General features: G+C 48.6%; 1 protein-coding gene across 1 annotated transcript in view; it reads left to right on the top strand.

The window, feature by feature from the left end:
* The first annotated feature begins 13,608 nt into the window (after nucleotides 1–13,608).
* HPCAL1 (hippocalcin like 1) overlaps nucleotides 13,609–21,617 on the top strand; it is a 66,087-nt gene continuing 58,078 nt past the window's right edge. The window contains exon 1 of the mRNA XM_075145062.1: nucleotides 13,609–13,964. The gene's annotated coding sequence lies outside the window, so the exon portion shown is untranslated. The remainder of the gene's footprint in view (nucleotides 13,965–21,617) is intronic.

Here is a 21,617-nt window from a genome sequence, read left to right as displayed (position 1 = left end):
ATTGTCATCCTGCCCTCCTCGGTGCCCGCAGCTTCCGCTTGCTTTGCCTTGTCTATAAGCTAATAAGCATACTTTCCATTTCTGCATCATCTGTACCCTTACCACATGCTCTTCTCTTCAATTGACCCTAATGTTTTTGGACACAAGGGAAATATGTGATGCTTTACCTGCCACCCACTTAAGAGCTTAAGAGCTCTAAAGAGCTGAGTCTCGTAGAGATGGCCTTTTGTTCCCCTTGCAGCAAGAACCTCACAGCAGAGCTGGATGCATTTTTGACTGATACAGTAATCCTCACTTCCTCTCTCCAGTTGCTTTGTGTCGTGTCAAACAGCTCCCGCACTTACCAATGAAGGAGAGGGTATCTGCTTATAATGAAGGAGAGGATATCTACTTATAATACATGTCTCCTCTTATGCACATTTTAAGTTCAAGAAATGGCATGGGCTTATAGGAGACTCTTCCCCTTTGAAGGATGCCAATGCTCTTAATAAATGAAGTCTATAGAAAATCATGGCTCACCATTATGAAAAGAGCACTTGTTTGATAGCATGCTATGACTGTACCCAATAACTTCATACTGGGAATGAATAATGCCATAACAGGGAGCTCATGGAAACTTGAGCTGACAGGGGACAGACCCCTCTGCCATTCTGCACGTGTCTTTGGCCGGGAGGTATGACTGGAAGTGCCTGGTCCTGTGCCACGGAGCGTCACGCTGAACCAGGGCATTGGACGTTAAAACAGCTCTTCTGGAGCAGTGATAATCTCCCTGTTTGTCAGTCTGTGAGCAACCTGTCACTTCTGGCTTGCACAAAACTGAGTTCTCGGGTGATGTCTTGCTGTTATTAAAAAAAGGCAATGAACTTCTGCCTCTGTGTGGATATACTCTTTTTCCAGAACGTAACACGTAAAGGCCAGAGTCTGTCCCGGGGAGCCCTGTGCGGAGCCTCAGGGAGCCCGCTGAGATGCTGAGAGCACTGGGGTTGCATGGTGCCAGCCATAAACAGCTGGCTCCTTCAGTATTTGATTAAAACGTGCCCTGTATACAGCCTGACTACATGTGTTAGTCCGTAAGCTATTAAAATCCCACATCCCCCTACCTGAGAGTGGCAAGTTAGATGAGCAGTCCCAAGGATTCCACACCTTGAACTGGACACTGTAATGACTGGCTTAAAAAACCTGGGAAACTGGAAAAAAACATCTGTGTTTGCTTGCTGGTGACTCAGGGCTCAGGGCTAATGTTTTCAAACTTGCCATGAAAAATACGGACTAGAAATATAACTGGTTTGAAAATTGAAGGTCTGCATTCACAAGCAACACGTGAATTCCAGCATTTGGAGCTTTGAGAAAAGCCCGAATATGATAAGGTCTGCAAACAAATGGAGATTTTATAGGACCAGTTGTAACACAGTAGACATGATAGTGGAGGCAGGGTGGGGGAAAGCAGGTTAAACTGTGTTATAGCAGTTTCTTAGAGGTCTTTTCCAACATTAATGATTCTATGATTCTATGATTCTATAGCATTATAACAAAATATTTCAGAAAATATCCCTCCCTGTTTACAGCTGGGGCAAGAATGCTAACCTGAAACAATTTCACTTGTTTCTTCTATGCTTTCTATATTAAGAGGTGCTATTTTAGATTTCTACTCGCTTCATCAATCTAACTGCAGGGTCTGCTTTCTCTCCCTGGGCTGAACCCATCCCTGGAGGAGCTCTGTAGAAGACTATGCAGTTCTATCAAGTATGAATTTGACCCACTGTGCTCGGTTGTCCTACTAATGCATCTGTCTTGGGTCCAAGTGCTCTCCTGATTTGTACTATAATTATCCTAAAACTAGATTTTTCTAAATTTCATTCCCTTGTAGCTTTTTATAGTTCTGGGAATTAATTATTCAGAGCTGTGGAAGTTCTCAGCAGCACTTTTCCCCAGCTTTTATGGACATGGATGCATTTGGCTCATGTAGAGCGGAGTGCATGCTGGTGCTTCAGACGGGGACGAGGGAGTGACTTTGGCCAAAAGCTCTGTTCAGCTTTTCTTCTCTGACACCATCTCCTTGAATCTTTTGAGGCACTGATAACCTCTGAGCCTAGTAACGTCTGTATTTCCTCCCTGGCGTTCACAGGCTTTAAAGTAACCCTTTACCCGTTACAGGCTGATGTAGCATCGTGGGGCAGGAGGGTTTGCAATGAGCACAGGGACCAGTGTGGCTACAGAACTGAGCACAGGGACCAGTGTGGCTACAGAACTGGGCACTGCAAAAAATACCCCCACATTTTGGCTGGGATGGGAGTAAAGTGGAGCAGGGGTGCAGTGGGGAGGCTGAAGGAGACAGACTTCTAGCCTCAACCAGAAGTTGGGGAGAAGTTAGCAATCTCAATTTGCTGGCTGGGAGCGAGTGGACGTGTGGTCAGGGATGGCTGGGCTCTGGGGGACATGCCAGAGGGGTGCCTCTCCGGGCCATAGGCTGGGGCAGGTGTGTCCTTACAGCCCTCAGGCTTTGTTCGAATTTCACTTGAGTTGGAAGTTATGAGGCGTGTTTGGAGGGCACGGAGGCAACAAAGCACAGACCTACGAGGCTGCTGCCAGCAGAGCTCCTCTGGCTTCCTCGGCTGGGGACAGAGCTGTCTCCAGCACAGGCATGTGGGGAGCAGCGCCCATGTTGGGGTGTCACTCTCTCCCTCGCCAGGCTCGCCCCACCTGCCCGGGGAGTCACAGCCACCTCTTTCACTGAGCCCTTTCCCCCGGAGGTTGCCACTCACACGCTGGGGGTTTCCATCGCATGGGGTGGTGGTGAAGGGTCCACGCTGCAGCCCCCGGGCTCTGAGCAGGACCCCAGTTCCCCTGCAGCTGGCTCTGCAGAGGCAATACAGCAGAAAATGAGATTGGGCCTCTTCTGCCTCCCACATCCTCATTTGGGTAAGTGCAGAGTGTGTACTTTAATTAGCGATGATACATGAGGGAGACAGGAGATGAAGCAACGTTCAAATTAAGTATCTGCAGAGCCGGTGAGAAGGTAAATATGAGCTCCCAGACTTGGGAGATTTTTTTCAGTCCCTTCTTCCGCAGCAACAGTTTGAGTTTTAATTTAAAAAGCAAAGAAATCATTGTTGCAGCATTTTTTTTTCCCCAAAACCCTTTCATGTTCACTTTCACTGCCCCCTGTGCTATATGGCATTGCAAAACCCAGGCAGGGTTAGCTGAGCTCCTGCCGTGGATGGGGGCCGGGTCCCCCCATGCAGAACTTTGCATCAGGCAAAGGGATGCTGCTCCCATGCTGCAAACCCATGGGGAGGGCGATGGACTGACGCTGGCATGACACCACCAGCCCTCCTGCCCCAAATCACCCCTTAACAGAAGCAAAACACAATAGGTTTGGGGTGTTTCCTCAGAGATGGAGGCTTCAGCAACGTGGCCGACACCTCTCTCCCATCACTTTGCATTGTCGGGGGGCTGTGGGTGCACCTCTACCCCCATCCCTGCATGCATTTCTGCTCCCAAGATCAGGGAGTGCCGTGTACTTTGTACCACTGCCATCCCTGGGACATCTGAACACCTCATCCTTCACACAAGTATCCTCTTCCCTGCTGGCATGGACGGGGCCTTCAGACTGAAAGTGGGTGGGATGCTGAACACAAATATTACACATGTGTCAGGAGGATAAATGAAGGTTTATTGAAGAATAAGTTAACCTTACATTTCAAAATTGTTGTTTCTTAAGCGCTTGACTTCCTCTGTGCTCTACATGACAGATTTTTTGCTTGCCTTTGTAAATAATAAAGTGTATAATTATTGGACAAAGCATGCTCCATAGCGAAATATGGTTTCTAATGCATTTTAAACTGGTAAACACCAAGTATTCACACCCCCTTTGCTACAATTTCACTTTAATAATGATTTTGGTGTTTCAGTATGAGTCAGGCAACAACACAGGCAATTGCTGAAGAAATTTTGCTGAAAACCTCTCTGAAAAACCAGTTGTGAGTCAGAGGAAACACAGCTGAATTTTACTGGTTCAGGCCTGGCTTGGTTGGGTCTGTAATTTCAGAAACCAAATTCCACATCTGGAATTGTCTACAGTTTGGCTATTAATAGGATGTCTGTATTTTTATTTCAATACCACCACCAAGGGATGGGACCTGCCCTGGGGAAGACGGTGGCCGCCAGCACCCACCGCTGCCTGGCAGAGAGGACCCTGCTGGAACGGGAGATTTCCTGCTGAGATGACTCAGAAAAAATGATCTTTTTTCCAATGGAAAAATGCATTGCCAATGTGAAAGAAATGTAAAGAGAAGCAGCCAGGAGAAGACGACACTGAAAGACCCCAAAGGCTCCAGAGTCCCTACTTTTTGTTTTATGCCCTTTTTAGTGTAACTTGTTTACCTACCTTTCTGTCACCAAAAACTAAATTTTATATGCTGTTAAAGGCTGGCTGTTCCCAGCAGGAGCCCAAAGCAAAGCGCAGTTGTGTCACGCTCCGGAGTTCACATGTGCAAGGGCAGAAATGTGCTCTTTGCATGGTTGAAGCCAAACTGTACATTAATTAAGCAGTGCTGAAACTCTACCAGTTTATGTTAAAGGTGACCCAGTCCAGCACTTTTTAGGAATTCATCTGGTTTAGGAACTCATGGATGCCCTTTATTGCTTCTTAATCTCTATCAGCATGAAGGGATGTCTCTAAAAGTCTCTATCAGACAGAATTAATGTCATTCAGATACCCCCATGGTATCTTACTCCGCATGGAGTAAGTAACTGAATTTCTCTTACTTGCCTGGATATCATTTTATATAAAACAGGACACCAATTATCATGATAATATGAAAAATCTGCCGATATTTGCATGGCAATCTGAGCACAGAGAAGCTGCTGTGGCTTGAATAAGCTGTGCCGCTGTTTGCCTTTGAATGCTGTTGGGTGCATCGGCTGAGAGCGGCTGCACCGGTGGGTGCTGTGAGCACCGGTACCTTGCCAGAAGACCAGTGGGAAGCTGAGGAGAACATGGTGTCACGTGTTGTCCAGGATCCTGTTAGCGGGCTCTTTTATTGGATTACTGTCTGTTTGGAGGGGGAAAAAATATCCTCTGCTTGAAGCAAAATGCCTCATAGTTTGTGTTGTGATAAAAGGTGATTATACATTCCTGAAAACCACAATTGCTTTTATTTGCAAAGTTGCTGCCCCTCTCTGTCGGTTTTATAAAAAAATGCGTGTTTTGGTAGCGCTGTGGCAAAGGTAGGGCAGGATGCTTGGCAGGGCCAGAAAGTAACCTGCCCTTCGGAGAAGTCCTCCCATTTCAGCAAAAGCCCTCTACATTTTGCTGTGATATCCCCATCGGGTGAGCAGCACCAGCTGCCGATCAAGCTCCTGGGGGGATGCTGCTCCCCTGTGTGCCTGCCCCAAGCCCACCACGTCGATGGGTCCTTCTGCCTCCCCCTCCTCCTGCACCCACCAGGTCGGGCACTGAGCCTGCTTTGCTGCCCGTCCCAGCTAAGCCCATCCCAGCTAACCCCGGTGCTCGGCAGGTCAGAGGCCTCGGCAGCGCCTTTTGCTCAGCCCGCAGGCTGCCATGGCTTTGCGGGATCATATGCTGCGACCTCTGTCCGATGGGAAACGCATGTGGATTTTTCAGGCAAAGGCCAGTGAGTGAAACGTGGTTGTCTGCATGCTTGAATGATCAGGGGGATGGAACACCTCTCCGACGAAGAAAGGCTGAGAGAGTTGGGGTTGTTCAGGCTGGAGAAGAGAAGGCTTCAGGGAGACCTTATTGCAGCCTTTCAGTACTTAAAGGGGACCTATAAGATGGGGACAGACTTTTTAGCAGGGCCTGTAGTGATAGGACAAGGGGGAATGGTTTTAAACTGAAGGAGGGTAGATTCAGACTAGATAGAAGGAAGACATTTTTCACAATGAGGGTGGTGAGACACTGGCACAGGTTGCCCAGGGAGGTAGTAGATGCCCCATCCCTGGAAACATTCAAGGTCAGGTTGGACGGGGCTCTGATCTAGTTGCAACTTGATCTAGTTGAAGATGCTTGTTGCAGGGGGTTGGACTAGATGACCTTCAAAGGTCCCTTCCCACCCAAACTATTCTATGATTCTATGATTCTATGATATTTCACTCCTTGAAATCAAAGCTCGAGGCAGCAGAATTGGGACATTCCTACAATAGCATGGAGGATCTGGTGATTATCTAAACGTGTAATCGGTACCACCATTTAATTATTAGTGTGCATTTGTCAAATGCCCAACAATGTGATTACCCTATTTAAGGATTTTCTCCAGGCATAAACCAACCTTTTTTAAAATTACTAACTTTTTTCTTATTCAAAGTGTTGTTAATTAATACTTTTATTGTCCTCCCCTGTGATTTCCTTTCTCTTAATTACCAACAGGAGCAATGCAAGAGTGCTCCATCGCCTGTGCCAAAATTAATCTGACTTCCTCCAAATTGCACTGAATAATCCACATGGCTTCAGGGTACTGAGTGGGAGACCTTGATCCCATGGGAAATGCTGCTTTACTAGGTCCTCTGACTTCACAGAATCACGGAATGGTTTCGGTGGGAAGGGACCTTTAAAGGTCATCTAGTCCAACCCCCTGCCATGGGCAGGGACATCTTCAACTAGATCAGGTTGCTCAGAGCCCCGTCCAACCTGACCTTGAATGTTTCCAGGGATGGGGCATCTACCACCTCTCTGGGCAACCTGTGCCGGTGTCTCACCACCCTCATTGTAAAAAATTTCTTCCTTATATCTAGTCTGAATCTACCTGCTTTTAGTTTAAAACCATTCCCCCTTGTCTTATCAAAACAGGCCCTGCTAAAACGTTTGTCCCACCTTTCTTATAAGCCCACTTAAAGTATTGAAAGGAATTTCAATATTAAGTATTTCAGTGTCAATTTATGCAGATGGGAGCGGTGTGAGGACACGGGTGTCCCGGCAGGAAGGTTTGAGCCCCAGATGAGGGGTACAGCATGATGCAAAGCCCCTTAACCCCCGAGCGCTGGGGCAGCAGCATCCTGATGCCGACAGGTCGGCTCCTGCGGCTCTTGCAGGGCTCTGGAAGGCATCCCGGAGCACGCAGGCTGGCAGAGCGCTAATGGCTCCAACTTCCCAGAAAGCACTGTCATGTTTCTTTCTTTTCCTCTTTTGTTCAGCCATATGAAAAAAAAGTGGCCTTAGCAAAACCGAAAGTCACTGTGGGGAAATACTATATTATTTTTTATTGCCCTGACTGAACAAAAATACTTTGTTTTGTTTTGCTTTTTAAAGCTTTTGTAATGCCAGGCTAAAACGTTGATTTTCATTTAGACACACTGGTATTTTTCACACTTAACTTCTGGCTTTTGTGTTTTCCTGTTGTGGTTCAGAACAGAAACAAGTTAACAGCATTGACGTTTTCTGCTGCATAGAAACACTTGAGTTTTCTTACTCTGTCCCACCTCTCTCAGCATAAATGTGCCATTTGGGACCACAAACCCAGAGAGTTTGGGATCCCAATGTCTATGTGGCATCCCATAGACACGACAGTCTTTCGATGGCTCTGTGGGATCTCTTCCATTTCGAAGGCTCCCTGTTATTTTCTGCTCAGACAGGTTAGACACAGCGGTTTGTGTTTTGATATTGCTGCCGCTGCTGGTGGGGGTTGAAAACCCGGGTGGGTTTGAGCCAAGACCAAAGATGCTGAGGCCCTCACCGTGCCATGGGGTCGCTGGTGGGTACCCAAAGCCCTGCTGCTCTGCCCTGATAGCAGGTATCCTTGCGCATAGAGCCCTTGGGAGAACGGGGTTCTTGGTAGATGCAACTCGAAATAAGCATGTGCAGGCTATGAAGTGTAGGAAATTCCAATTTTTTTAATAGTTTCAGTTAAAACGCTCCCTGCTCCACACTTTTTTTAAATCCTAAATCCCAGCAAACATTGTGGCGAACCCCGGAGTGCAAAACTACAGTAAAGCACCATGGAGAGAAACGAGGCTTTTTAATTTTCCCTATTCAGCAAGGTTTTTCCCTTTTTGTGTAAAAAGCTTTAATATTAAAATTTTATCTAAAACATCTAACTTTAGTGTCTGGCATAGCAACTGCAGCTTGGGAGGCAAAATCAAGTCCCTTTTAGATTCCCATGTAATAAACTGGTAGACAACAGTAAATGAAATGAAAATGTGCTGGTTTAATTCATAAATTCGTCACCTCCGTCAGGCCTAATTTTTTTTTAATATTTCCTCCCTCAGTCATTCTATTATCGGAGAGAACAACCACGCAGCCAAGTTTCCTTTATGTTGCTTTAATCGTTGCTCTCTTTGACTTTGAAAAGGACACCAAATGTTCTTATATATGTAAATGTGTCTGATGGCTTTGGCTGTTCATATGCTAAGTCGCCCATAGGCACTGGGGTATCCCTGGGGCAACCTTAATACAAATGTAGGTAACAAAGGGCATTTTTTTCTTTGTCCAGCTGTGCAGGCTCACATCTGCTGTTCTCAGGCTTACTGCCAATCATCACAGCTCTTACTATTCATTTTTCCTCGCAGGGGAAGAAAGCACCTAAGACAATCTCCTGCTAAGAGAAAGAGCAGAAATCATGCAATGATGGAGTATCGCCACTATTTTTGTTACTTTTTTTTTGCATCTATCTGACGTTACTGGCACAGCGGCAGGCATAGCAAGTAGGCTGGAGATGAAAAAGCATGCAAAAAAACTACATTAAATATTGTGTTGTAACCAAATTCTCTGAACGCTCATTTGCACTCGCTCCACATTATATTATTCAAACTAGACAAAAAGACTCTGGAGGGTACTAGCAGATTCCCCCCTCCCGCCTCTCCCCATCCTCCAAGGTCATTTAAAACAGGCCAGGAAAGTACACTAGAAGATACTGCAGGGAACAATCCTGCTTTGGCAGGAAAATGCACTGTAAAAACCTACCTGCTCTTTTCCACCTCCAGTATCTGTGATCCGGATGACTGGCAAAACCCCTTGGCATATTTATTTTGGTAGTACATTGAATAACGGATCTGCCTGTTCAGGCGATGCTGCTTGCCCATACTGCAGGTGAGAGCAATGCGTGCAACTGGCACTTCCCAAGTTATGTTTATTTGCCTCTTATGTCCAAGCTGGAAATGCAAAGGAAAGGAGCACAAAGAGGGGATAAACTGACACAGGCGAAGATTCAAGCCCCAGCATCAGGTAGCAAAAAAATGGGAGGCTTTATAGATGAGTATCTAGGGTTTTATTACTGGAAGACAAAACTTATCAATGAAAATAGTTCTGATAAACAATTTTCTCTCGTATTTCCCCAAGCACCTGCCATCCAGCCTGTCTTTATCACAGTGAAATAACACTGGCTGCACTTTTCTGTTGCTGTTTTCATTTGGATTTTTCTAAAGTGATTCCTCGGTGAGGGATTTCCAAAACCAAGATTAAAACAGGATGAAAAAAAAATCAGCGTCTTTCGAAACGTTGCTTTCTTCTGTCAAATGTAAGTTGTGAGGACTCTCAGTGATGGAGGGGGGTGCTCCTCTGACGGCTCCCGCGAGGTTGTCCTGCAAATGCCCTGACCAGGCAGGACCCTCCTTCCCAGGCTAAACTGCCCGCCAGCAGCTCCCCCCGAAGAAGTGCCATCTGCCTCCAGGATGGCAGCGTGGGGATGACCAGGATGACCAGGATGACCGTGTCCCCAGCTCAAAGCCAGAAGACATGCTTTTGCTGTCACTGTCTGCAGTGGAGGCAAGTTCTGGCTCTTCTGGGAGAGGCAGATCAAAGCCCGTCTGACCCACGCAAGCTTTCCGCCAGACACCTGGCCTGAGAGCGGCTGGAACATTGAGCCACCTTCAAGGACACCGCTGCCGACCAGCCCTTCCTGAAGCACTGGCATTTCCCATCCCAGCAACCATGACAGGTACCAGGAGACTAACGGGGAAAGAGCGGGCTGAATCCTTAATCCTTGCCAGCAGTTTCTTCCTTTGTGCTTTTGGTGCTGGGCTCTCCAGGAAAAGCTGATGAACTGCTCAAAAAAGGTAAATACCGCTTTAATCTCTTCCTCGAGTTAATCATGCCAAACCACAGGAAGGCAGGTAATAATTCAAGATTAGCAATAGCCTTATGAAGCTCACATTATTATGGCAGATATTTAAAGAATAGCAGTGTGCCACACACCTCAAATACTTTAGTTTCCGTCTAATCCCTTGGTGATTAAACCCCAGCCAGTAGAAGCAATTTCACACAGTATTTTCAAATACAGCATAGTTGGAATGATCCAGATGAATCTAACTTAATCCCTCTTTGTTCCTCTCTCCTGACTGTGGAAACAGAATGAAAAGCAGAAATAAAAAACAAACAAAAGGTGAGATGCCAGAGAAGCTATGGATTTAAGTTTGTGAAGGCCCATGCTAGGTCATCACGGGAGTATTACAGATAGGCTTAATGAACATAATGCCATCAAAAGAAAAACTTCAAATAAGCCAGGTACAACCAGTGGGCCCAACCTTGCAAATGTGCCTACTTTCATAGAATCATACAATTATTTAGGTTGGAAAAGACCCTTAAGATCATCAAGTCCAACCATTAACCTAGCACTGCCAAGTCCACCACTAAACCATGTCCCTAAGCGCCACATCTACACGTCTTTTAAATACCTCCAGGGATGGTGACTCAACCACTTCCCTGGGTGGCCTGTTCCAAGGCTTGACAACCCTTTTGGTGAAAAGCTTTTTCCTAATATCCAGTCTAAACCTCCCCTGGCACAACTTGAGGCCATTTTCTCTCATCCTATCATGAGTTACTTGGGAGAAGAGACCAACATCCACCTCGCTACAACCTCCTTTCAGGTAGTTGTCGAGCGCGATGAGGTCCCCCCTCAGCCTCCTCTTCTCCAGGATAAACAGTCCCAGTTCCTCAGCCACTCCTCATAAGGCTTGTGCTCCAGGCCCTTCACCAGCTTCGTTGCCCTTCTCTGAACACGCGCCAGCACCTCCATGTCCTTCTTGTAGTGAGGGGCCCAAAACTGAACACAGTATTTCACAGGACATTACGTTCTCGTAGTAGTACGCACAAGTATGCACTTAAGTACATAATATGAGAAGGTAACGGCCTACACATGGATCTTAACTGGCAAGTGCAGGGCTTGACTGTCTTCACGTGGCATGTTCTCTGAAGAGGAAAGCAGAGCTGGGAGGCTGCAGAGCCGGAGCAGCAGCCCTCACAAACTCATTGCAGGAATCAATCTGCAGCTTCTTTTCAGCTCAGATTGTCTGTGACCAGCTGACGACTTTCTAAGGTCATCCTTCCTCATTTCCCAAGGGATTTCTGTAACTCAGGAATTGCTCATTAGCAAGCATTAGGACTCAAGATCATCTGAAATCTTGGCAGTGTTTCTTTGGTTGGTCATCTGGATTGCACCATCTTGTATCCGGTCACAGCTGGAAGGGTGCAATTCTTGAAGAAAGAAGTTGGGTATAAATGACAGTAACGCCTCGTTTGGTTCTTGTTGCATGTACCCCAAAAATTGTTGAATCCAGAATTATTTTCAGTATATATGCAATTTATCATGGGATAAAAAACAGAATACTGGAAGGCTTGAAGAGAAGAGCAGCCATGAGTCCTTCTCAAGTAAGTACCCGCTGACCATAAAACGTCCCAGAGTCTCCCAGCATAGGCAGCTCCTGACAGAAACATTCAAGCACTGTGCTGAGCGGGGTGCAGTGCAGCACAGGGGCACCCACCCGAGGATCACCCCAAACCGAGGGCAGGGTGCTTGCAGGCGCCAAGCCCCATCAAACCAGTTCCTCATGAGGAACTGCTGCAGCCTCCAGCAGTGGCTGCAGGTCCCGGCTCACAACGTGTCCACTGCAGGATGCGGGGCAGCGCCATGCAGAGGAAAACCTGCTGCTGTTGGGGCTACCAAGTGACAACAGCGTTAAAAATGAAAGCAGGACTGAGTGCCATAAACTGCCTCCTCTCGCCAGATGTCAGCCCCGAGAGCTGTAAATCTCGGAGGAGGCCTCAAGCAGGCACTTGCTCTGTTGCCACCTATTCCTGGGCGGAGTGTGGTGTCATCGCCCGCGCCACCGCCCTCCCTGGCAGAGCAGCCGGAGAGGCATGGCCGCCGCGCTTACGTGGGCAACGCTTGCGCAGGGACGGGTTTGCGGGGAAATCAAGGGGATTACTCACGTGTAATCATCTCCTGCAAGGAAAACCCAGCTTCAAGTATGTGAAGTTGGCAACGATGGTGGTTGCATACAGTTTTCCATTATATGTTCCTGGTCGAGTTGCTTCTAGTTTTTAACTGTTCAGGTTCTTTAGTTTCCAAGCTTGTTCTTTGCCTTGGGCCGACATTTTTTTTTTTAAGCTGGCAAAATGGTTGAGCTATTTCTGAAAGGCCTTGGAGAAAATGGTTATTGTTGAGTAACACTTTCATCTCTTTGCATCAATGTATTCAGTTTCGATGTATTCAAGCTTTAGAGTACATGTGAAAGGTTTGGGTGGTTTTTCTTTTTTGCTGTCCTTATAAAAATCTGTTGGACTTAGTACAGAGATAAGCTTTGAAAAACTGCTGCTTTGGTGGCAGTGGTATTTTTCTGTTTTTTCCCACCCCTCCTTGACTCCCAAGGTTTGTCACTAAAATCTTTAAGAATCTTTTTCCTGGCATGGCCTTGATTTCAGCGCTATTCAGTTCTTATCTCATGACTGCACTGAATGTGCTCACTTAGTCTGCTATAAGGGAAGGCAGAGTGAAAGCTACCGATAAGGCACAGTGGCAACTACATTAAACTCTCCATATATTTTTGACTTGAAAATGTGCTGGGCAGAGCTGGGGGAAAGAAAAATCCTAACAGGAGGATTCATTTCTTTGTCTGTGCTGCAGGCCATATTCCTGAGCAACGATTCCAATTACCTCCCTCGGGAAGCAGATTAGCATCAATCCCTAAATCCCCTCCATTTTGTGATGGGGTATGTGGGTAAGCTGTGTAAATTCACGTCTGGCACAGAACCGCCAGCGCCTGTCTCCAGCCGGATGGGACTACACTCATCCACAGGCTCAGCTGACAGGACCAAATTTACCTGCACCAACTTCACCTGTATCGCTATCAGCCTTGGTGGAGGGCACTGCTGAGATGGGAGGGGGGCACTTTGGCTGGCACGGGGGCTTGTCCGCATCGCCCTGCTCAGTAGGGAAGTTGGAGGTTCGTTGTGAGGCTGCTCTGCTCGCTTCCAGCGGCCGCTCCACAGCTGCCACCGTCCTCCCCGCGCACCGAAAACTTGCCACCTCCAGCGGCGCTGGAGATGCGCGCAGGGCCTGGCATAAGCCGGTGCCACGGACGTCCTGCTCCATCGTTTCCCTATGTGCTCTGGGGTTAAAAAAAAGGGGGAAAAAAAGAAGAAAAAAAGCCCGAAAAATCCGCTTTTTTCCACTCCCTCCCCATGCCCACGCCCGCGTTGCCCATGAAGCCGGCAGCGAGCGCCGGCGGGGCGGGCGCACCCCCCCGCGGGCGCGCAGCCCCGCGGAGCCGCCTCTGCGCGCTGCCCCGCCAGCCCCGCACTTCCTGCCCGCCGGCGGCGGCGGCCCGGGGAGGCGGGTAGGGCGATACCAAGTGGCCCGGCTCGGCGGGAGCGCCGGCGGCAGCGGCGGGCGGGCCGCCCCTGCGCGGGGCTCGGCGCTGCGCACGCCGCGGGGCGGCCGCGGAGCAGCGGCGCGGTGCGCTCCGCCCCCCCGGCGCGCCCGCTGCCCCGCCGGGGAAGTTGCGCTCCGTCCCTCGCTCTCCCCGGTCCCTCGGCGACGGCTCCTTCCTCCCCCTCCCTCCAATGCGCCTCCCGCTCATTTCCTCTCTTCCTCCCCGCTCGCCGCCGCTCCGCAGGCGCGCGGCTCGCCCGGCCGCCGCCGCGGAGTTGTAGCTCCCAGGAAGCCGCCGCGCCCCCGCGCAGCCGCCGCCGCCACCGCCTCCAGGCCGCCGCGGGACCCCGCTCCGCCAGCCGGGTAAGGGGCTGGGGCTGCCGCGCTGCCGCCCGCCGCCGGCCGCGGAGCGGCGCGGAAACTTCGGCGGGGCTGCGGGAGAGCCGCGCTGCTCTCTGCTGTCGCGGGGACGGTGGAAAAGCGGAGTTGGGGTCGGGGGGGGCTTTCCGGATTTTGGGGGGGTATTTTCGGGGAGCGAGGGTTAGAAAGATCCCGGCTGGATTGCGGGCGCGGGACGCTCCGCGCATCTCTTACAGCCCCGCGGGGCGCGCAGCGGGGCGGGGCAGGCGCCCCCTTCGCCGTCGGGGGATGCGGAGCGGATCCCCCCGGCCCCGCCGCCGCCGCGGGGCTGCGGTGGCAGCGCCTGCCTCGCCCCGAGCGGGGGGAGTGCCAGCGTTTTCCCCTGCCCTCGGAGAAAATACATATGTGCGTATTTGTATGTCTTTCTCTCTATGTGTTTGTGTATGTATGTATATCTGTACGTATATATGTGTGTGTGTGTATGCATGCAGCCCGCGTGTGTATGTGGGGTGTGTATGAGTCTTGCCTGATGATAAAGGGAGTTACGCAGCTCTGCTTTATGGTGGTTAATGGTTTACCCGGCGAAGTTCCCGCCGCATGAATGTAGCAGGGCGCTTTGAGGCAACTCCTTCGGATCCGGACTTCCTATTTGCCACCTTCCCAAACAGCCTCTAAAAAATGCTGGCATTTGCCTCTGGTGAGTAGGCTTTTTTGGCAGCCTCCTCCCCTGGGAGATGTCTGCGGCCGCGCTGGAGGCTGGATGGCTGCGGCCGAGGTCACCCCGGTCCCCTGAACCCGGGGGAAGGGGGGGACACCCTGCTCCCGGGAGGTCGTGGCAGCGAAGGCATCTGCCAGCCTTGGTTTGCATCGGGCTGCCGGGGGACCTGCTGGAGCACAGGGCTCCGGTGCGCAGTAGCTGCCGGAGTACCGAGAATCACAAGAAATAGGGAATAAGACAAGGCAAGTGTGTTTACAAGTGAGTTTCCATGCAAATAAGTTTCTGCTCGGTTTGGGAAAAGGTCGCGTAATGCATCATCTGGAATGAAAGGTTTGCCGAGAAAAACAGCTGGGTGTTGAGTAGATCTGTGTTTCCTGCTCGCAGCTGGGTAATTTATACCTTTATCCTGAGTTTTTTCACGGGAATACTTATAGGCAAGCAAGGAACTGAGCATTATCCTGTAATCCCATTCACAAGTGAAAACCTGGTAGGGAGATCAAATTTTCTCTGTGAGGGAAAGAAAGGAGGAATCAGTTACTCCCTCCCCAAAATATTATGTGGTTTTCCCAACAGGGGCCATTTGTCGTGGTTTAGGGTTCAAAAGCTCTTGCTTAAGATGAAACTTGAACAAAGACCAGGGAGCTATTTCAGCATCTCACTGGCATGATAATGCTGTCCTGCGTGGAGTCCCACCAGCATCATCGGGTGCTTCCTGCGGCGACTGGGGAGCAGAGCCAGAGAGGAGCCCGCGTGGAGCCCTGCCTGCTCCAGCAGGGAAAAAATCCACCTCGCTCCCACTGCATCGACTCTTCTCAGGTGCTTCAATCGGGAGCCCTTCGATTCAGACGAAAGGATCTTACAACTGCGTATGTTTGATTTCATCTAGAGTGGTGCGGCTCTGGAAAAAAGGCAGATCATCTGCCTTCATCTTCCCTTAGGTCAGGTGGGAGATGCTGGCCAGCCTCTTCCTGACGCCTATTTTCTGCTTTTCTTTGTTTCTTGCCTTAAATTTAGGGTTTCTCTGTGTAGAGGTGGAAGTGTAGGAAACTGGGAGGAAAAAAAAGTGCGTGCCGCTATAGTGTGGCTGTCGCAACGCTGGCAGCAGCTCTGCTGAGGAGTCGGCTGTGCTGGCAAAAAAAGTGGGTTTTTTTGGCACTGCTTAGTCTGTTCAGGGAATTGCGATGGTGAGAAGAGTTCTGCCAGCTGCAGGAGTGGGGTTTGCTCTTGCAGCTGGATGCTTGCACTGGCAGTAACTTGTGTAAGTGTAGACAAACGTTTTGAGTTATGGAATGAGGCTGTTGCTGTGTAGGTGCAGGCGATGCTTTGTTCGCTGTGTATTGCAGCTGGCACCAGGGTGCCGGGATCTGCCACCCGAGCTCATGATCATGGCAAAAGCATTGGCTAGTTGTTGGGAGCTGATGATAGAAATTACTTTGTAGCCTAAGCAACATTGAACTTGGATTATGACTCTGCAAAAAAAAAACAAACATGTGATCTGTGATTAGAAATGGTTGCAATTAAAAATACTCATGCAACATGATTTTATTTTTTTTTCAAGCAAGACAGTATTCTTTTGAGTGTTGATTACTTTGACATGAGTGAGACAGGAATGCTGGTAGACCAAGGGGGCAATCTGAACTAAAATTCTATGTTTTTGGGGTTTTCTTCTTGCTTTTAGTGATGCGAGACTGTTAGGAATGAGGTTGTGCTGTCTGTGTGTGCAAGATGCACCGATACTCATGGGAGGAGGATCTTGCACTTTTCCAAAGAACTGCTGGTCTTTCCTTCAAGCATGACTTTTAGGTCAGATTCAGTAACAAATGCAATATGTTTTCCAGTGAACGAAAGAAAAACAGACTTTTTTTTTTCCCCCAAATATGCTTTTCTTCGTGTTCCTAGGATGCTTCCCATAATGTCTGTATGTGGGATCAGTTTCTTTTTTTGTTGTCTGTATTAGAGAATAGTTTATGTCCAACTTCAGTATCTTCATGGAGCTAACTCGGACTGAAGTTAAATTTCTTTTGGCACGAGGTGATTTATCTTAGCTCATGTTGACTGTATTACTGTATTGTGTGGGATCCTACCCATGGATTGTGGAAGGATTTGCTCTTGCAAAATTGTTGGGTTTTAGCTTTAATGAGCAGAAAATGTTTTAAATCAATGGCTGAAATTTCCATTGTTCCAATAATCCTCTACCATCCTGAGAGTGTAACAAAGGCAAACAATTATCTTCACTTCATCAGCCTTTTGCTGTATAAAAGCTTTCACGGGTCGGTTGTGTTTTGCTAACCTGCTAATTAACCCATTGATTTCTGCATTTCTTGACTTCCCTAGATAAATATCTTCTGCCTATTGTCACGCTCCGATAGCAAAGTAATTGGAATCCTTAAACAATGGGGGCAAATACTCCATGAAGGAGCTCCTTACCTTACCTCCCTGAGTCTTTCGATGGATAGGAGAAAACATCCTTCAGCTGAACCTCCTGGAAATGTGACCTTTCTGGAAGTTCAGTCTTATGTTCCTTAATGACTGGGAGACCCATAGGATCGACTGCAGGATGAATTATGCATTCTCCTGCACTGATTGCACTGGAATTACAAGGCAGGAGCTGGGGGGGCAGGATCCATCTCATAATCTAAGAAATACAGCAGTTGTTCTGGATTGCACTGCATGAAATATGCCTTTATTATTCAGAAATGCTGCTTATGATTCGCACGGTAGGTTTGTAGATACCTGTGAGTAACCAGGGTGGAAGAGATGGCAATAGTACTTTGACTATTCCAGTGTTTCTTGTCCTGTAGGTGCGTATCTTTTTAAAGTCAAAGCAAGCAGCAAACAGTTTAAGGAATTCTCCCTGGTGATCTATGTTAGCTGAGATACTGTGGAAACCCACGCCAGCAGCATTCCGTGCAAAAGATGCCAGCTACAACCTGGTCAGCTTTTCTCTTCTCTTGCACGCTGCACGTTTCCCGATGATCGAACTGCCCGTATCAAGCGACACAATCTACTTGAAACCTGGCTGGGGACAAAAACCAGCAACAAAACTTAGACGTAGCTATAGTTACATACGGTTCATGCGCCAGCCTTTGAGACCTTCTGCCATTTTTTTTTTGTGAGTTCTACAAATATGTGTTAGCCTTATTTTCTTTTTCTGCTCTCTCTTTTCAAGGGAGATCAGGCTGCCTAAATGGGAAAGGGTACAGCTGGATAAATGCATGTTTAACAACTGGGAAAAAAAAGGATGCTTGCTAGTATTTCAGTTGCTGTAATCTTAATGTATTCAGAGAGGTGTTCTGAGCTGACAGTATCCCTGTAAATATCCACTTGGGTTGGAAAACACTGGATTTGGGTGACAGGGACACCTGGAGACTTCAAGGGTGGAAGGCATGGCTTGCACCTACAGAGATGCTTGCTGAAAAGGAGGCGTAGTGAGAGCCTGACATGCTTGCCAAGAGCGACGGCTAAACTTGGGCAGCTGGTTTAGCAATTAGATTATGTTTTTGTTTTGGACAATGGGTTTATCGTAATGAATTAACCGGTGGACTAGTCAGAGTGGCAAAGGGGTTTGTTTTTGATTCCCCAACCATGCAGCGTGCCAGCATCGGGAACATTCTTCCCACCGGTGGAAGTGCAAGAAGCATTTCATATGAATGCCCAGGGGGCAGAGGGAGTGCGTGTGTATGTTCTGGTGTGCAAACACCAAATTCTTGTGATTTCTTGAAAATACAAGCATGTGATGGATGGTATAGTTTGGGCATGGGATAAGGAAATACATCTTGCTGATGCTTGAAAGTTGGCACGTGGCTCATACAAAGTCATGTTAGAATAGGTGGGGGTGGCGGCGGTGGGAGGAAAAGAAATGCCTTCAGGGGGCCGGGAGCCAGCGCGTGGGCGTGTTGCAAGCCTTCCTCGCCGCGCTTCTCATTCACCTCTGCTCCGCACAGGCTAGCGTGTCTGTGCAGAAGGGATGCTTTTCCTTGCTCAGAGGTAGCAGGATTTTTTTTCAGTTGTTTTTTTTTTTTTTCTTTCTAAAGGGCATTGTGCGCAGGATGCTCTGTTCTTGGCAGCTCGCCCGTGGTGCAAGGGGAGAAAGCTCGCTGCTTTTGGTCGTGCTGCAGATAGCCGCCGTCAAAGCCAGTTAGCATTTGCGGGGCATCCTTCCCTTTTTCTCTTTAGCGAAGCTTTTTTTTTAGCAGGTAAATGGTGTTTCTCCAAAGACCTCACTTTGTCTTTCTTAAAACTTATCTGGGGAGAAGCAGACTTTCCTTTGGAGGACAATTTGGGGCTGGTTGATGAGAGCTGCTTGCGCGTGAGAAGGGAGTGGGAGTTATAGAAGGGAGGACATTGTGGATGCATAACCATTAGCACTGACTTTAATTATGAAATGTGTGTTCAAAAGAAAGCAAGCGTACTTTGTGGTGCTTAGGAAAGGGCCTAGAAGCAATAGCTGTTAAATATATTAGAAGACGCCTGAAAACCCTGTATCGCCTTTACCAGAGCTGAAGGGAAGGCAGCAGCTTGAAATTTGGGCTTGGGAACGCAGGCTTGGGAGCTGCGGGGCCGGTGGGTATCGCAGGCAGCTGCCTTTTGTAGTCCTCTCCACAGAGTGGTCAAAGCACCATCTGGGACACAAGCCAGGGCTTCTGCTGTTCCTTCCAGATTCCAATTTGAGTTTCTTATTCAACAGTCAATACCCTTCTGTCTCATGTCACCTCTCTCTGTCTCCTCTGCCTGGTGCCTGTCCTCCTAAAGCTCTTGTACCAAGAGAGCTGGAGTTGCTGTACGGAGGAGAGGGGAGAAGAAAGCGGACTCAGCATAAAAGGCTGTCTGTGATTAGACAGAGATTTGATTTTTGCTGGGCTGAGTTTTATTGCTCTTGAGTTTATGTATGTCAGCTTTGCTTCAGAGGGATTCTGGGGGGCTTTCCAGAAAATGGGTGCTCCTGTGTGTAAGAGTTTATTAAAGGAGGCACTTATGCAAAATAAAACGGGAGTTAGAAATGCAGGTACTTGGCAGTCACCTTTTTGTGACCAGTCTCTGAAAGCCAGAACTACTTAAATGGGAACGAGCATGCGCCTGTGTCCAACCTCTCTCGTGGCTTTGTGCAATGAAGCCTGAATGGTTACATCCAGTGGAGGGTAGCAGGCCAAGCCTGTCCCTGGTGAAAGGAGCCTGATTCCCCCAAATCCCATGGCAAATGATTCTCCTTGGCTTAGGTTTGACGAGGAGCAAACCCACTGAAATCAGATGTGTGAGACCCTTTCCTTTCAGTTGGCTCCCTTGTTGTTGGTAACTCATCAGCTGAGGGGGTTTGCTGGGTGTTGTACTGGCTATGACCCCTTCTGAGGTTGTCAGGACAGGAGTTTGGTCACTGCATGCATGCCTGTCCCCCTGGGGAGCACAGCGTGAGCCTGGGGGTGCTGCGCTCCTCTGCGCCAGGCTTGTCCCAGGAGCAGCAGCTCTGCCTGGGCCGGTCAGGGGCTCTTCTGGGGTTGTCAGAAGATGTATCGGAAGATTTTTTTTTTTTTTTTAAATGGAAATTGGATTTCATTCCAACTGAGGGTAATTGGAGCTGTGGTAATGATCTGAAAGCAAATGAGAATGACCTCTGTAGACTCAAGCCACAACTTTCTCTTCTGCTCGTATTATGCTTCTTAAAATGGCATTTGTTCCTAAAACTGTCCCTAAAGCTCTGTTACTAAGAGCTGTGTTTTTCTCAGGAGATATGCAAAGTGAGGGAAGACCATCCTTCATTTTTAAATTCATCCTCTAGTCCTCCTCTCCCATCTCCTTAAGGATGCCCACAACCTGCAGGCAGACTGGCCCAGCCAGGCTTGTCCCCGTGGGAAACCTCCTGACACTGGTGGCACTTTGCGAAGGAGCAGAGTCTGCCTTCGTCCTCCTTAGATCGCGAACAGCTGTGGCTGGACCCTCCAAAGCAGCCTGCAGTTGTAGGACGAGGAATCTGTGACTCCAGTAATGTCTCCCTGCTTGGCTGGGAGGAGGAGAAGAGTTTTTTTCAGAAGAAAATCCCATCGCTGACACCTGCCGAAGTACCGCTGGATCCTCCAGAGCGGAGAACCAAAGCAGTTGCGGTGCCCGTCGCAGGAGGGAGTCTCTCTTCTGACAAAATGACGTGCTGCATGCCGGTTTTGCCAGATATGAGCTGCTCAGCCGCACTGACTGTGATTTCTCCTCTCTCAGATCTCCTGGTGTTTGCCCGTGTCTTTCATCACCCCCGACGGGGACTGTCAGCAGGCTGTTCGCAAGGTGTGTGCTGCAGCTTTCCAGAACTCCTGTCCTTTACAAGAAGCAAGCTATTATGAACCGATAGCACCAGCAACAAGTGAATTTACTGAATGCTCATTTTATGGGCATAATTCAGAAGGCATGATCTGGAAGTGAAGATGCCCTTGCTTGCTGCTTCCAGAGCTCTAGCTTGTTGCAACACACATTCTTCCTCGGCAAGGATCTTCTTCCTCGGCAGTTGGCTTAGCCATCGTCTTCTGGGGACTGGAGCTTCACAGCCAGGTGTTTGCTAGTCCCATTTGTGTTGGGAGATTTTGAGTTAGCTGCTTCTTGGTGCTGAGCTTTGTTTTCAGATGCTTGGTGCCCCTGGCTGGTGCTGGGGGTCTTGTATGCCTCGTTACCCGGCCCTGCTGGCTTTTTATGCTTGGTGGGGAGACATGTTTCTATCAAAAATGCTCTGCATTGCTTGCTCAGTTTCAGGAAAGCACTACAAAACCATTTTGGGGTAATATTCTTGAGCTGTACATGTGTGAGGGGCTAGGCTAGCGATTAAATATTAATGCCTGCTCAGGGGCTTGTAACGAGCGTGCCTCCTGGTGTGATAATCATTAGATGGACAGACAAACCGTCAGTGGCTTTTAAATATCACGAGGGGTATGGCCGTGCTTCCCACTTCCCATGCGAACACA

This window comes from Calonectris borealis, chromosome 3, assembly GCF_964195595.1.
Source record: "Calonectris borealis chromosome 3, bCalBor7.hap1.2, whole genome shotgun sequence".
Taxonomy (NCBI): domain Eukaryota; kingdom Metazoa; phylum Chordata; class Aves; order Procellariiformes; family Procellariidae; genus Calonectris; species Calonectris borealis.
Note: the sequence above shows the minus strand (reverse complement) of the source record. Positions and strands in the feature narration are given on the sequence as shown.